Source organism: Pimephales promelas, chromosome 5 (genome assembly GCF_988280905.1).
Source record: "Pimephales promelas chromosome 5, fPimPro1.hap1.1, whole genome shotgun sequence".
Classification (NCBI taxonomy): domain Eukaryota; kingdom Metazoa; phylum Chordata; class Actinopteri; order Cypriniformes; family Leuciscidae; genus Pimephales; species Pimephales promelas.
In genome coordinates this window covers 4,257,965-4,267,964 of record NC_142773.1, presented here as the reverse complement: position 1 = coordinate 4,267,964, position 10,000 = coordinate 4,257,965, and the positions used below count along the sequence as shown (strand labels likewise).

General features: G+C 46.0%; 10 non-coding genes across 10 annotated transcripts; all 10 read left to right on the top strand.

Annotated features, from left to right (window-relative positions):
- The first annotated feature begins 154 nt into the window (after positions 1–154).
- On the top strand, positions 155–227 carry trnar-ccu (transfer RNA arginine (anticodon CCU)). The gene has a single exon. It is a non-coding gene; the product is annotated as a tRNA-Arg (tRNA).
- Positions 228–2,963: 2,736 nt separating this feature from the next.
- On the top strand, positions 2,964–3,036 carry trnar-ccu (transfer RNA arginine (anticodon CCU)). The gene has a single exon. It is a non-coding gene; the product is annotated as a tRNA-Arg (tRNA).
- Positions 3,037–3,651: 615 nt separating this feature from the next.
- trnar-ccu (transfer RNA arginine (anticodon CCU)) lies at positions 3,652–3,724 on the top strand. Its single transcript has one exon. It is a non-coding gene; the product is annotated as a tRNA-Arg (tRNA).
- Positions 3,725–4,586: 862 nt separating this feature from the next.
- On the top strand, positions 4,587–4,659 carry trnar-ccu (transfer RNA arginine (anticodon CCU)). Its single transcript has one exon. It is a non-coding gene; the product is annotated as a tRNA-Arg (tRNA).
- Positions 4,660–5,894: 1,235 nt separating this feature from the next.
- trnal-caa (transfer RNA leucine (anticodon CAA)) lies at positions 5,895–5,966 on the top strand. Its single transcript has one exon. It is a non-coding gene; the product is annotated as a tRNA-Leu (tRNA).
- A 294-nt stretch (positions 5,967–6,260) lies between these two features.
- trnar-ccu (transfer RNA arginine (anticodon CCU)) lies at positions 6,261–6,333 on the top strand. The gene has a single exon. It is a non-coding gene; the product is annotated as a tRNA-Arg (tRNA).
- Positions 6,334–6,948: 615 nt separating this feature from the next.
- On the top strand, positions 6,949–7,021 carry trnar-ccu (transfer RNA arginine (anticodon CCU)). The gene has a single exon. It is a non-coding gene; the product is annotated as a tRNA-Arg (tRNA).
- A 1,112-nt stretch (positions 7,022–8,133) lies between these two features.
- On the top strand, positions 8,134–8,206 carry trnar-ccu (transfer RNA arginine (anticodon CCU)). The gene has a single exon. It is a non-coding gene; the product is annotated as a tRNA-Arg (tRNA).
- Positions 8,207–8,915: 709 nt separating this feature from the next.
- Positions 8,916–8,988, top strand: trnar-ccu (transfer RNA arginine (anticodon CCU)). The gene has a single exon. It is a non-coding gene; the product is annotated as a tRNA-Arg (tRNA).
- An 863-nt stretch (positions 8,989–9,851) lies between these two features.
- On the top strand, positions 9,852–9,924 carry trnar-ccu (transfer RNA arginine (anticodon CCU)). The gene has a single exon. It is a non-coding gene; the product is annotated as a tRNA-Arg (tRNA).
- The last annotated feature ends 76 nt before the right edge of the window (positions 9,925–10,000 follow it).

Sequence of the window (10,000 nt, the reverse complement as noted above, 5' to 3'; positions counted from 1 at the left end):
GGACAATTAGTAGGGCAAGCGAGTCATGCCCCAGTGCCCTATCGATGTAGTCGTTTACCCGGATTACTGTTGTGTGCTTGCCTTGTTTAAATGCCAATGCTGCTGTTGTCACTGAAGCCAAAGTAATGTAGGCACATGAGCGCAATATTTAGCAGCCCCAGTGGCCTAATGGATAAGGCACTGGCCTCCTAAGCCAGGGATTGTGGGTTCGAGTCCCATCTGGGGTGGTTTACAGCAGAGTGGCGCAGCGGAAGCGTGCTGGGCCCATAACCCAGAGGTCGATGGATCAAAACCATCCTCTGCTAAGACTGCTTTCCTTATGAACATAGTCTGTTCCTACTTGTAGAAAAGTTTCCTCAACTGAATGCTAAAACCCTATGCATTCTTCACTTGTTCTAATTGATGAGAGACGAGCAATTTAAGTGTGCCAAAACGCAAATCATTTTGAAAACAGTAGAGTATGGCAAGTCAGTTTTAGGGAGCAGAGTGGCGCAGCGGAAGCGTGCTGGGCCCATAACCCAGAGGTCGATGGATCGAAACCATCCTCTGCTAAGACTGCTTTCCTTATGAACATAGTCTGTTCCTACTTGTAGAAAAGTTTCCTCAACTGAATGCCAAAACCCTATGCATTCTTCACTTGTTCTAATTGATGAGAGAAGAGCAATTTAAGTGTGCCTAAACGCAAGTCATTTTGAAAACAGTAGAGTACGGCAAGTCAGTTTTAGGGAGCAGAGTGGCGCAGCGGAAGCGTGGTGGGCCCATAACCCAGAGGTCGATGGACCGAAACCATCCTCTGCTAAGGCTGCTTCACTTATGTACATGTTTTTTCCCAAATAAACAGCAACTTCCACATCAAGCTTGTTCAATCAGAAAATCGTTGTGTTTGTGTGTGTATGCCCTGTTAAAACACCTCATTGACTAAGCCACCCGAATGAGATGGACAATTAGTAGGGCAAGCGAGTCATGCCCCTGTGCCCTATCGAAGTAGTCGTTCACCCGGATTACTGTTGTGTGCTTGCCTTGTTTAAATGCCAATACTGCTGTTGTCACTGAAGCCAAAGTAATGTAGGCACATGAGCGCAATATTTAGCAGCCCCAGTTTCCTAATAGATAAGGCACTGGCCTCCTAAGCCAGGGATTGTGGGTTTGAGTCCCATCTGGGGTGGTTTACAGCAGAGTGGCGCAGCGGAAGCGTGCTGGGCCCATAACCCAGAGGTCGATGGATCGAAACCATCCTCTGCTAAGACTGCTTTCCTTTTGAACATAGTCTGTTCTTACTTGTAGAAAAGTTTCCTCAGCTGAATGCAAAAACCCTATGCATTCTTCACTTGTTCTAATTGATTAAAGAAGAGCAATTTAAGTGTGCCAAAACACAATTCATTTCGAAAACAGAGTAAGGTAAGTCAGTTTTAGGGAGCAGAGTGGCGCAGCGGAAGCGTGGTGGGCCCAAAACCCAGAGGTCGATGGATCGAAACCATCCGCTGCTATGACTGCTTTCCTTTTGAACATAGTCCGTTCCTACTTGTAGAAAAGTTTCCTCAACTGAATGCTAAAACCCGATGCATTCTTCACTTGTTCTAATTGATGAGAGAAGAGCAATTTATGTGTGCCAAAACGCAATTCATTTAAAAAACAGTAGAGTATGGCAAGTCAGTTTTAGGGAGCAGAGTGGCGCAGCGGAAGCGTGCTTGGCCCATAACCCAGAGGTCGATGGATCGAAAACATCCTCTGCTAAGACTGCTTTCCTTATGAACATAGTCTGTTCCTACTTGTAGAAAAGTTTCCTCAACTGAATGCTAAAACCCTATGCATTCTTCACTTGTTCTAATTGATGAGAGAAGAGCAATTTAAGTGTGCCTAAACGCAAGTCATTTTGAAAACAGTATAGTACGGCAAGTCAGTTTTAGGGAGCAGAGTGGCGCAGCGGAAGCGTGGTGGGCCCATAACCCAGAGGTCGATGGATCGAAACCATCCTCTGCTAAGGCTGTTTCACTTATGTACATGTTTTTTCCCAAATAAACAGCAACTTCCACATCAAGCTTGTTCAATCAGAAAATCGTTGTGTTTGTGTGTGTATGCCCTGTTAAAACACCTCATTGACTAAGCCACCCGAATGAGATGGACAATTAGTAGGGCAAGCGAGTCATGCACCAGTGCCCTATCGATGTAGTTGTTCACCCAGATTACTGTTGTGTGCTTGCCTTGTTTAAATGCCAATACTGCTGTTGTCACTGAAGCCAAAGTAATGTAGGCACATGAGCCCGATATTTAGCAGCCCCAGTTTCCTAATAGATAAGGCACTGGCCTCCTATGCCAGGGATTGTGGGTTCGAGTCCCATCTGGGGTGGTTTACAGCAGAGTGGCGCAGCGGAAGCGTGCTGGGCCCATAACCCAGAGGTCGATGGATCGAAACCATCCTCTGCTAAGACTGCTTTCCTTATGAACATAGTCTGTTCCTACTTGTAGAAAAGTTTCCTCAACTGAATGCTAAAACCCTATGCATTCTTCACTTGTTCTAATTGATGAGAGACGAGCAATTTAAGTGTGCCAAAACGCAATTCATTTTGTAAACAGAGTAAGGTAAGGCAGTTTTAGGGAGCAGAGTGGCGCAGCGGAAGCGTGCTGGGCCCATAACCCAGAGGTCGATGGATCGAAACCATCCTCTGCTAATGCTGCTTCACTTATGTACATGTTTTATCCCAAATAAACAGCAACTTCCATATCCCGCTTCTTCAATCAGAAAATCTTTGTGTTTGTGTGTGTATGCCCTGTTAAAACACCTCATTGACTAAGCCACCCGAATGAGATGGACAATTAGTAGGGCAAGCGAGTCATGCCCCAGTGCCCTATCGAAGTAGTCGTCCACCCGGATTACTGTTGTGTGCTTGCCTTGTTTAAATGCCAATGCTGCTGTTGTCACTGAAGCCAAAGTAATGTGTGCACATGAGCACAGGTTTTTAACAGCCCCATTGGCCTAATGGATAAGGCACTGGCCTCCTAAGCCAGGGATTGTGGGTTCGAGTCCCACCGGGGGTGGTTTACAGCAGAGTGGCGCAGCGGAAGCGTGCTGGGCCCATAACCCAGAGGTCGATGGATCGAAACCATCCTCTGCTAAGACTGCTTTCCTTATGAACATAGTCTGTTCCTACTTGTAGAAAAGTTTCCTCAACTGAATGCCAAAACCCTATGCATTCTTCACTTGTTCTAATTGATAAAGGACGAGCAATTTAAGTGTGCCAAAACGCAATTCTTTTTGAAAACAGAGTAAGGTAAGTCAGTTCTAGGGAGCAGAGTGGCGCAGCGGAAGCGTGCTGGGCCCATAACCCAGAGGTCGATGGATCGAAACCATCCTCTGCTAATGCTGCTTCACTTATGTACATGTTTTATCCCAAATAAACAGCAACTTCCATATCCCGCTTCTTCAATCAGAAAATCTTTGTGTTTGTGTGTGTATGCCCTGTTAAAACACCTCATTGACTAAGCCACCCGAATGAGATGGACAATTAGTAGGGCAAGCGAGTCATGCCCCAGTGCCCTATCGAAGTAGTCGTCCACCCGGATTACTGTTGTGTGCTTGCCTTGTTTAAATGCCAATGCTGCTGTTGTCACTGAAGCCAAAGTAATGTAGGCACATGAGCGCAATATTTAACAGCCCCAGTGGCCTAATGGATAAGGCACTGGCCTCCTAAGCCAGGGATTGTGGGTTCGAGTCCCATCTGGGGTGGTTTACAGCAGAGTGGCGCAGCGGAAGCGTGCTGGCCCCATAACCCAGAGGTCGATGGATCGAAACCATCCTCTGCTAAGACTGCTTTCCTTATGAACATAGTCTGTTCCTACTTGTAGAAAAGTTTCCTCAACTGAATGCTAAAACCCTATGCATTCTTCACTTGTTCTAATTGATGAGAGACGAGCAATTTAAGTGTGCCAAAACGCAAATCATTTTGAAAACAGTAGAGTATGGCAAGTCAGTTTTGGGGAGCAGAGTGGCGCAGCGGAAGCGTGCTGGGCCCATAACCCAGAGGTCGATAAATCGAAACCATCCTCTGCTAAGACTGCTTTCCTTATGAACATAGTCTGTTCCTACTTGTAGAAAAGTTTCCTCAACTGAATGCCAAAACCCTATGCATTCTTCACTTGTTCTAATTGATGAGAGAAGAGCAATTTAAGTGTGCCAAAACGCAATTCTTTTAGAAAACAGAGTAAGGTAAGTCAGTTTTAGGGAGCAGAGTGTTGCAGCGGAAGCGTGCTGGGCCCATAACCCAGAGGTCGATGGATCAAAACCATCCTCTGCTAATGCTGATTCACTTATGTACATGTTTTATCCCAAATAAACAGCAACTTCCATATCCCGCTTGTTCAATCAGAAAATCTTTGTGTTTGTGTGTGTATGCCCTGTTAAAACACCTCATTGACTAAGCCACCCGAATGAGATGGACAATTAGTAGGGCAAGCGAGTCATGCCCCAGTGCCCTATCGATGTAGTCGTTTACCCGGATTACTGTTGTGTGCTTGCCTTGTTTAAATGCCAATGCTGCTGTTGTCACTGAAGCCAAAGTAATGTAGGCACATGAGCGCAATATTTAGCAGCCCCAGTGGCCTAATGGATAAGGCACTGGCCTCCTAAGCCAGGGATTGTGGGTTCAAGTCCCATCTGGGGTGGTTTACAGCAGAGTGGCGCAGCGGAAGCGTGCTGGGCCCATAACCCAGAGGTCGATGGATCGAAACCATCCTCTGCTAAGACTGCTTTCCTTATGAACATAGTCTGTTCCTACTTGTAGAAAAGTTTCCTCAGCTGAATGCAAAAACCCTATGCATTCTTCACTTGTTCTAATTGATTAAAGAAGAGCAATTTAAGTGTGCCAAAACACAATTCATTTCGAAAACAGAGTAAGGTAAGTCAGTTTTAGGGAGCAGAGTGGCGCAGCGGAAGCGTGGTGGGCCCAAAACCCAGAGGTCGATGGATCGAAACCATCCTCTGCTATGACTGCTTTCCTTTTGAACATAGTCCGTTCCTACTTGTAGAAAAGTTTCCTCAACTGAATGCTAAAACCCTATGCATTCTTCACTTGTTCTAATTGATGAGAGAAGAGCAATTTATGTGTGCCAAAACGCAATTCATTTAAAAAACAGTAGAGTATGGCAAGTCAGTTTTAGGGAGCAGAGTGGCGCAGCGGAAGCGTGCTTGGCCCATAACCCAGAGGTCGATGGATCGAAACCATCCTCTGCTAAGACTGCTTTCCTTATGAACATAGTCTGTTCCTACTTGTAGAAAAGTTTCCTCAACTGAATGCTAAAACCCTATGCATTCTTCACTTGTTCTAATTGATGAGAGAAGAGCAATTTATGTGTGCCAAAACGCAATTCATTTAAAAAACAGTAGAGTATGGCAAGTCAGTTTTAGGGAGCAGAGTGGCGCAGCGGAAGCGTGCTTGGCCCATGACCCAGAGGTCGATGGATCGAAACCATCCTCTGCTAAGACTGCTTTCCTTATGAACATAGTCTGTTCCTACTTGTAGAAAAGTTTCCTCAACTGAATGCTAAAACTCTATGCATTCTTCACTTGTTCTAATTGATGAGAGACGAGCAATTTAAGTGTGCCAAAACGCAAATCATTTTGAAAACAGTAGAGTATGGCAAGTCAGTTTTAGGGAGCAGAGTGGCGCAGCGGAAGCGTGCTGGGCCCATAACCCAGAGGTCGATGGATCGAAACCATCCTCTGCTAAGACTGCTTTCCTTATGAACATAGTCTGTTCCTACTTGTAGAAAAGTTTCCTCAACTGAATGCCAAAACCCTATGCATTCTTCACTTGTTCTAATTGATGAGAGAAGAGCAATTTAAGTGTGCCAAAACGCAATTCATTTTGTAAACAGAGTAAGGTAAGGCAGTTTTAGGGAGCAGAGTGGCGCAGCGGAAGCGTGCTGGGCCCAAAACCCAGAGGTCGATGGATCGAAACCATCCTCTGCTAATGCTGCTTCACTTATCTACATGTTTTTTCCCAAATAAACAGCAACTTCCATATCCCGCTTGTTCAATCAGAAAATCTTTGTGTTTGTGTGTGTATGCCCTGTTAAAACACCTCATTGACTAAGCCACCCGAATGGGATGGACAATTAGTAGGGCAAGCGAGTCATGCCCCAGTGCCCTATCGAAGTAGTCGTTCACCCGGATTACTGTTGTGTGCTTGCCTTGTTTAAATGCCAATGCTGCTGTTGTCACTGAAGCCAAAGTAATGTGAGCACATGAGCACAGGTTTTTAACAGCCCCAGTGGCCTAATGGATAAGGCACTGGCCTCCTAAGCCAGGGATTGTGGGTTCGAGTCCCATCTGGGGTGGTTTACAGCAGAGTGGCGCAGCGGAAGCGTGCTGGGCCCATAACCCAGAGGTCGATGGATCGAAACCATCCTCTGCTAAGACTGCTTTCCTTATGAACATAGTCTGTTCCTACTTGTAGAAAAGTTTCCTCAACTGAATGCTAAAACCCTATGCATTCTTCACTTGTTCTAATTGATGAGAGACGAGCAATTTAAGTGTGCCAAAACGCAATTCTTTTTGAAAACAGAGTAAGGTAAGTCAGTTTTAGGGAGCAGAGTGGCGCAGCGGAAGCGTGCTGGGCCCATAACCCAGAGGTCGATGGATCGAAACCATCCTCTGCTAATGCTGCTTCACTTATGTACATGTTTTATCCCAAATAAACAGCAACTTCCATATCCCGCTTCTTCAATCAGAAAATCTTTGTGTTTGTGTGTGTATGCCCTGTTAAAACACCTCATTGACTAAGCCACCCGAATGAGATGGACAATTAGTAGGGCAAGCGAGTCATGCCCCAGTGCCCTATCGAAGTAGTCGTCCACCCGGATTACTGTTGTGTGCTTGCCTTGTTTAAATGCCAATGCTGCTGTTGTCACTGAAGCCAAAGTAATGTAGGCACATGAGCGCAATATTTAGCAGCCCCAGTGGCCTAATGGATAAGGCACTGGCCTCCTAAGCCAGGGATTGTGGGTTCGAGTCCCATCTGGGGTGGTTTACAGCAGAGTGGCGCAGCGGATGCGTGCTGGGCCCATAACCCAGAGGTCGATGGATCGAAACCATCCTCTGCTAAGACTGCTTTCCTTATGAACATAGTCTGTTCCTACTTGTAGAAAAGTTTCCTCAACTGAATGCTAAAACCCTATGCATTCTTCACTTGTTCTAATTGATGAGAGACGAGCAATTTAAGTGTGCCAAAACGCAAATCATTTTGAAAACAGTAGAGTATGGCAAGTCAGTTTTAGGGAGCAGAGTGGCGCAGCGGAAGCGTGCTGGGCCCATAACACAGAGGTCGATGGATCGAAACCATCCTCTGCTAAGACTGCTTTCCTTATGAACATAGTCTGTTCCTACTTGTAGAAAAGTTTCCTCAACTGAATGCCAAAACCCTATGCATTCTTCACTTGTTCTAATTGATGAGAGAAGAGCAATTTAAGTGTGCCAAAACGCAATTCATTTTGCAAACAGTAGAGTATGGCAAGTCAGTTTTAGGGAGGAGAGTGGCGCAGCGGAAGCGTGCTGGGCCCATAACCCAGAGGTCGATGGATCGAAGCCATCCTCTGCTAAGACTGCTTTCCTTATGAACATAGTCTGTTCGTACTTGTAGAAAAGTTTCCTCAACTGAATGCTAAAACCCTATGCATTCTTCACTTGTTCTAATTGATGAGAGAAGAGCAATTTAAGTGTGCCAAAACGCAATTCATTTTGCAAACAGTAGAGTATGGCAAGTCAGTTTTAGGGAGGAGAGTGGCGCAGCGGAAGCGTGCTGGGCCCATAACCCAGAGGTCGATGGATCGAAACCATCCTCTGCTAATGCTGCTTCACTTATGTACATGTTTTATCCCAAATAAACAGCAACTTCCATATCCCGCTTGTTCAATCAGAAAATCTTTGTGTTTGTGTGTGTATGCCCTGTTAAAACACCTCATTGACTAAGCCACCCGAATGAGATGGACAATTAGTAGGGCAAGCGAGTCATGCCCCAGTGCCCTATCGAAGTAGTCGTTCACCCGGATTACTGTTGTGTGCTTGCCTTGTTTAAATGCCAATGCTGCTGTTGTCACTGAAGCCAAAGTAATGTAGGCACATGAGCGCAATATTTAGCAGCCCCAGTGGCCTAATGGATAAGGCACTGGCCTCCTAAGCCAGGGATTGTGGGTTCGAGTCCCATCTGGGGTGGTTTACAGCAGAGTGGCGCAGCGGAAGCGTGCTGGGCCCATAACCCAGAGGTCGATGGATCGAAACCATCCTCTGCTAAGACTGCTTTCCTTATGAACATAGTCTGTTCCTAAGGAAGCGTGCTGGGCCCATAACCCAGAGGTCGATGGATCGAAACCATCCTCTGCTAAGACTGCTTTCCTTTTGAACATAGTCTGTTCTTACTTGTAGAAAAGTTTCCTAAGCTGAATGCCAAAACCCTATGCATTCTTCACTTGTTCTATTTGATGAAGGAAGAGCAATTTAAGTGTGCCTAAACGCAAGTCATTTTGAAAACAGCAGAGTACGGCAAGTCAGTTTTAGGGAGCAGAGTGGCGCAGCGGAAGCGTGCTGGGCCCATAACCCAGAGGTCGATGGATCGAAACCATCCTCTGCTAATGCTGCTTCACTTATGTACATGTTTTATCCCAAATAAACAGCAACTTCCATATCCCGCTTCTTCAATCAGAAAATCGTTGTGTTTGTGTGTGTATGCCCTGTTAAAACACCTCATTGACTAAGCCACCCGAATGGGATGGACAATTAGTAGGGCAAGCGAGTCATGCCCCAGTGCCCTATCGAAGTAGTCGTCCACCCGGATTACTGTTGTGTGCTTGCCTTGTTTAAATGCCAATGCTGCTGTTGTCATTGAAGCCAAAGTAATGTAGGCACATGAGCGCAATATTTAGCAGCCCCAGTGGCCTAATGGATAAGGCACTGGCCTCCTAAGCCAGGGATTGTGGGTTCGAGTCCCATCTGGGGTGGTTTACAGCAGAGTGGCGCAGCGGAAGCGTGCTGGGCCCATAACCCAGAGGTCGATGGATCGAAACCATCCTCTGCTAAGACTGCTTTCCTTATGAACATAGTCTGTTCCTACTTGTAGAAAAGTTTCCTCAACTGAATGCCAAAACCCTATGCATTCTTCACTTGTTCTAATTGATGAGAGAAGAGCAATTTAAGTGTGCCAAAACGCAATTCATTTTGCAAACAGTAGAGTATGGCAAGTCAGTTTTAGGGAGGAGAGTGGCGCAGCGGAAGCATGCTGGGCCCATAACCCAGAGGTCGATGGATCGAAGCCATCCTCTGCTAAGACTGCTTTCCTTATGAACATAGTCTGTTCGTACTTGTAGAAAAGTTTCCTCAACTGAATGCTAAAACCCTATGCATTCTTCACTTGTTCTAATTGATGAGAGAAGAGCAGTTTAAGTGTGCCAAAACGCAATTCATTTTGAAAACAGAGTAAGGTAAGTCAGTTTTAGGGAGCAGAGTGGCGCAGCGGAAGCGTGCTGGGCCCATAACCCAGAGGTCGATGGATCGAAACCATCCTCTGCTAATGCTGCTTCACTTATGTACATGTTTTATCCCAAATAAACAGCAACTTCCATATCCCGCTTGTTCAATCAGAAAATCATTGTGTTTGTGTGTGTATGCCCTGTTAAAAAACCTCATTGACTAAGCCACCCGAATGAGATGGACAATTAGTAGGGCAAGCGAGTCTTGCCCCAGTGCCCTATCGAAGTAGTCGTTCACCCGGATTACTGTTGTGTGCTTGCCTTGTTTAAATGCCAATGCTGCTGTTGTCACTGAAGCCAAAGTAATGTGTGCACATGAGCACACGTTTTTAACAGCCCCAGTGGCCTAATGGATAAGGCACTGGCCTCCTAAGCCAGGGATTGTGGGTTTGAGTCCCATCTGGGGTGGTTTACAGCAGAGTGGCGCAGCGGAAGCGTGCTGGGCCCATAACCCAGAGGTCGATGGATCGAAACCATCCTCTGC